The sequence below is a fragment of the Epinephelus lanceolatus genome, chromosome 18 (genome assembly GCF_041903045.1).
Source record: "Epinephelus lanceolatus isolate andai-2023 chromosome 18, ASM4190304v1, whole genome shotgun sequence".
Lineage (NCBI taxonomy): Eukaryota > Metazoa > Chordata > Actinopteri > Perciformes > Serranidae > Epinephelus > Epinephelus lanceolatus.
Window position 1 is genome coordinate 10,097,851 of NC_135751.1, and position 6,285 is coordinate 10,104,135.

The window sequence follows — 6,285 nt, forward strand, 5'->3', positions numbered from 1 at the left end:
ATGTAAAAAGGGGCTGTTTATTAGGTATGGTATTTTTGAGAGAGTAACGTGCAGGATACCACTCCTTCCCTGTTGGGTGAAGTTTTTTGTTTGTTTTCACAGAAAAATTGTGAATTGGTAACGAGTATACCAGTTATTTTTAATATTCTGCAGTAGCTGCACTGTTGACAGCTTGTTGGCATAAAAAAAGGATCAGAAACACTTGCTGAAAGTAACAGTTCAAGTCTTAAAAAATATTGAGTGCTGTCATGTGGTGCTATGTATCTCTAATTTAGAGGAATTTGATCCACAGTCCACAGCTTGGTCTCTATATTTTACGATGTTTTGTCAGTTTCACATAATGAAAAATTATGATTGCCAAGCAGTAACACTCCAGGTTAAATAGAGAAATGGAGATCAGTAAACTGAACTGGCAGTACATTGGCTGGTGTAACTATAATAATAAATAAATAAACGCAAGGGGACGGCAGTGCACCAGAGGACAGAGCAACTGGATGGCGAGTCAAGAGCCACAAGATCATATCCTGAATTAACTGATGACTCAGAAACACCTTTCCGTCCCTCTCTAAACCCTTATTTGCTCAGTGTTGTGTTTATAGGTGTATTAACTATTCTAGATAAATCAACAGTCATATGAATTCTCAAGCCATTTTACTATACTTGTCTACTACTAGGCCTACTACTACTACTACTATAGTAATCTGTTATATTTGTATATAAATTAGTGTTGTGCAGTGCAGAAACACCAAAGTTAAAGTAATCTCAACACTTTCGCAGGGTAATTTCTACATTTCTAGATCTGCATTATTAGGAATGGTTTAAAGAATGTCTGCTCACTATCCCCTAATTATAGAACAACTTATCTCTTCAATATATAAGGAACACCACTCACATAATCTATTTTATGATAGTATTATAAAATATATAATACTGCTAAATCATAATATTGGCAGATTCGTTTCTGAGATGCTAATAATCTATTGTGTATTTTCCTTGTGAAAATGGCCTTTACAGTGTCATAAATATTACTCCTGCAATATTCATCAAGAAATATATTTATATAATTATTTAAGTATAAAAACTCCCTGACCCTTCAGAATTGTCTAGTATTCATACAACCATATTCATTGACTAAAAATTCTTGTATTTGTTTTATTTTATTTAAAATTCAACCAGGAATAGCCTCATTGAGATTAAAAATCTCCTATACAAGAGAGTCCTGGCCAGAACACACAGTTGCTTATTAAATAAACTGACAAACAACAGTTACAGACAATTGAAAAAAAAAAAAATCTTAACAACAGCATGCCAAAAAATCTGGTCAGCATATCTAGGATGACATGGGGGCAAAAACATCTTCAACCTGCTCCATCTTCTTCCAACTCCTTCAATCAAAAATAAAAAGTTCATATTCTGACTAAGACTAATAAATTAGCTACAGAAGGAAAATATGAATAAATATTCTTAAAACAATAGAACATGAACACATTGTGATTCCTGTATTTGTAGCTCAATATTAATTTAATTAAAAAAACAAGAACCAACAAATAAATAAAACAACATGAACATGAATTTACACTTAAAATCTCTTGTAAAACCATTGTAATCCAAAATAAGACAAAAACATGAAAATCAGTTTCTGTGTGTTCACAACAGGATGAGTTTAGCTGAGCTTTGAGTGATCAGTTTCATACAGATATGATGAAGTAATTACAGTCCTCTATAGACTTCTGTGTGTGTTTTAAGTTATGGCCAGGCACATGCAGACTGACAGATAGCTGCTAATTCTGCTGCCACACTACAATAATTAGCTCAGTCCCTCCAGCTGTGTGTCATCGATCAGCTGTATCGACGGTTCCATCACCGCTGGCTGTCGCTGCTCTTCACTGCAGATATGGAGCATTTGTGAAAGTTCAATAAGAAAGGTTATATGATCTTTTTCACACAAACTCAGGCAAGGAAGATCTGAGTCGAGAAATCTCACAAGTACTTGTGATGTTCTACATTTTTACTTTCAACACATCCCATAAAAAGACCAAAATCAACAATGTGTTAGATCGTCTCTCAATACTTTCTGACCATAGGCTCCTACTGAAGATGCAAATCTTTCACAACATAGAAAACGTGCATTTGTTGGGAACTATTTTCAGTGATGGATTAATCCACATTTGGTGCTAGTCACTACCGTCCTGCTGCCCCACATACTCACCAGCCTAGTGAGTTTCTGGGGCAGCAGGACAGTGTATGTGGGATTGAGTCAAAATAAACTGCAGTGTGTGTGTGTTCATGGTAATAAGGGGACATGTCACTCAGTGCAACAGTGCGACTCATTGATGTGTTTTTAAAAGTTTGTGGACAACAATGGAGCTCTATGACACAGAGGAGGAAGATATATCAGGCTCTGATGCTTTAGTTAGTAGATTAGTAGATACTTTATTGTTTGTTTTGGTCTTTTCACTTAGTGATGACAATGAAAAAACGATGGGATGCCACCAGACTTATAAAGCGTATGTCACAATTTAAGCTGCAGTTCCTCTAATGGTCACTACATGCTGCTCCAAGAAAACTGACTATGTTGAAATGCTCTCTATTTACATAAGGTCAAAAGAAGACACTCTCTCCTCAGCTCCACCCAGTTTCTGCCCATGAATTTGGATTTTCTGGCTCAGTGATTGCAACAACCAAAACTAAAACTTTAAAACGCCCTTTAAAAACCCTTTGATGATTTCACAAACACTGCAGCCACATTATTATAAAAAAAAAATGATCAAAATGCCTCAAACAGTTCTAAAATAAGTTTTTTTTTTCTTCAAGCACTAGTTGCTTACAAAAGTAAGTTGTGGGAAAAAGCAAACGTAGTGATTCAGTGTTGTAAAAATGCCTCATTACATAAATAAGAGTCATGGATTCTCAAAATTCATAAGTAAAGTTATGTAAGAATTTATGTATTTATCAGTGGTGGATGAGGTACTTGACTTTGGTAGAAGTTAAAGTCACCTATTAGAACATCCATCCATCCATTTTCGTAACAGCTTATCCTCTTGAGGGTCATGGGGGGGCTGGAGCCTATCCCAGCTGACACTGGGCGAGAGGCAGGGTACACCCTGGACAGGTCGCCAGACTATCAGAGGGCTGACACATAGTGACAGACAACCATTCACACTCACGTTCACACAAAATCCAGTCCGTTCCTTCCTACTCTCCTTCCTTCCTCCCTTGAGTAAAAGTACACATTTTATTTTGGAAATGTAGTGGAGTAAGAGTGAAAGTTGACAGAAATATAAAAACTCAGGTGAAGTACAGATGCTCCCAAAAAATAAATAAAATAATAAAAATAAAATAGTATTATTACTCTGTTACATTACACCACTGGTATATAAAAATAAATCTACATAACATATTAAAAGTAAAATTACGTGTTAGGCAGAGTGTTACAATATGACACATTAGATGAGATTATTATTACTGATGCCTTAATGCGTAAGAATACATTTCTTTTTCACTGCATCATATTTTATAGGCCCATCAGATGTATGTTTATGTAAAAATCTGAATCTGCACAGAAATAAGTAAACCTAGCTGTCAGATAGGGCTGGGTGATATGGAGAAAATCAAATATTGTTATATATTTGACCAAATACTTTGATATCAATATTGCAACCATATTGTAAGATTGACTATTGGTGCTTTCACAGAATATTCACACAATGAGATTGTTAATAAATCATCACCAGTAATGTAGACATAATGACTAAGTGGGTAAAGACAAATATGAGAACAGCTTGAACAGTGTGGTAAGTTTAGAACATTACATCACTTAACTGTAATTCAGTCTTTAAAAACAGGAGAAGATATCACTTATGATATTACGATATCCAAACTCTTAGACGGTATTTACTTACATATCACAAATTAAATATACTGTCAATATATTGCCCAGCCCTGCTGCCAAATAATGGTAGTGGAGTAAAAAGTACAACATTTGCATCTGAAGAGGAGTGAAGTTGAAGTATAACGTGGTTAAAAATGAAAACACTCAAGTAAAGTGCAAGTACTTCAAAAAATAAACTTATTGTAGTTGTGGTCCACAGTTCCTTTAGAAACTCCAAATTTATACTTAATTTTACCGGGAGCCACTGATGCCCTCAGCAGTACCTGTTCATACAAGAGTGTGAAATAAACCGCACAGGCAAAGAATAAAGGGAGATTCAGTTTTATTTTCAAAAATTGTACTTCAAAACCGCTAAGGTCATTTATAAGGCATTCACAACAATTCGTTTTTGTTTTTGGACACTTGAGATAGTTTTTGATGCTTTCAGAGAGGGTTTCCTAAAACAGGAGTACAGCTAAGGCACAGCACTACTCCCAAAGAGAGAGAGAATGATAACGAAAAGCAAGAAAATAATAAAACAAAAAGGCAATACTTCAGAGATGGCACTGAAAACAAACAAAACATAGGTTGGTATTGGATATAAAAGAAACAAACAGCATTAAAGTGTGAGGCAAAAATAAAAAGCATGCAAAGAAAAAACCTCTCAGCTGGGATTTTCCTCCAGAATCTGAAATCTTTATCAACATCTTTGTCTTTCACACCAGAGAAATCTCTGAAAAACAGTCACATGATCTTTGTGGCACCATCATCCCAGCACTGTGTCCAAAGAGCCGTACCTTTCTATGTCATTAACTTAAAAACTGTACATAGTCTTTTGAGTATTTCACAAAATACTGATTAACAATCGACTCACTCATCATATGAAAAATACCTATCGGACATAAAATGGCTCTTAATTTTCACATCAACATCAAGCAGGAACAGAAAAAAATTTAATTTCTTTTTCTTTCTTTTTTTTGTAATTTTCTCTAAAGTGTTTTAATTTCTGGGACTTTTTTGGAGACTGACATTATGCCGAAATGACTGCTGACATACAAAAATATTTTTTTTTAAAATGACTGTATATATGGATCAAATCATGAAAGCTGCACGCGTCCATAGTTATAACAATAATGATAAAACCTAATAATAAAAATCTTTTTAAATCTAAGAATTTGTCTGAAATTAATGATGCAAGACTTAAACTAGACGAACTTAAATCAAAACTAAAAACATGTACAACTTAAATGTAGTTTTGTCCCTAGTCAGGTTTTAACCATTTGATTTCAGCACATCAGTAAGACTTGACTTCCTTTAGTTTGATTTACAGTCTGTGTGGAGAACATCTTAACAGCCTGTTTATCCCTCACACCACATACAACTATTCAGAATTCATTGTTGTTTATAGGCTATGGATTTAGAAATTTAATTTTATTTTTGTTAATGTTTGTTTGGATATGAAATCAAAAGGGTTAAAAATACCCTGACTGTATCTCTTACAACCTTATTAATCCTTAATCCAGTGACAGTAAACGACTGATCCTGTACACTACTGTATCGTTGGTACAGTCTAACAGAGACTGGCTCTTTCAGCGTTAAAGTCATTGACACTGTGCTAATCCACAACCACAAATATCTGGTAACATCTGCAGCATACATCCATCATTTCAAATCATAAATTATATGTATAATAGTTAATCTTTTCTAGAATAAATACGACGTACTGTTCATGTCCTTTAAGTGCTGACAGTTCATTCTAAGAAAGCCCCCCACTACTTTCCAGTTTTGGTCCCAATAATATTGTCATATGGCAACTACACACACTGGAATAATAATAATAATAATAATAAAAAAATTAAATATTAGTTTTTATAGTAATGAAAATATAACTAAGTGAGGATGGATTGCACCAGCAAGGATTAAGATTTGTTAATTTAATATTACCTTCTACTAGTTTGCTTTCAAATCACAATTGGATAAATAAATGGTTAATGTTACGCTTGGCACAGAATTAAAAGTAATTAAGTAATATTTCTACCATTGTAGAACACTGGTTCGCTTTATTGAGAATTTGATAAGATCAACACCACTCTGTCTGTAGATTATCTTAGCTTAGCATAAAGACTAGAAGCAGGGGGAAGCAGCTTATTCTTACAAAAACTGAGTTTGGGGTTCACAGATTTACTTCATCTTTTACTGCACAGACATGGGATTGGGATCAATCTGAGCAGCCAACTCTTAGTCATTCTCAAAGTGATTAACTATTGCCTTAAAGGGGCTGTCAATATTAGCCCAAAACCCTTTTGATGCAAATTGATCTTAAATTATATCCAGTTATGAGCAGAATATGATTGTTTTTTTTAATCCAAATTAAAATGTTAGTTAACAGGTTTAACTATTGCACTGATTTTAGA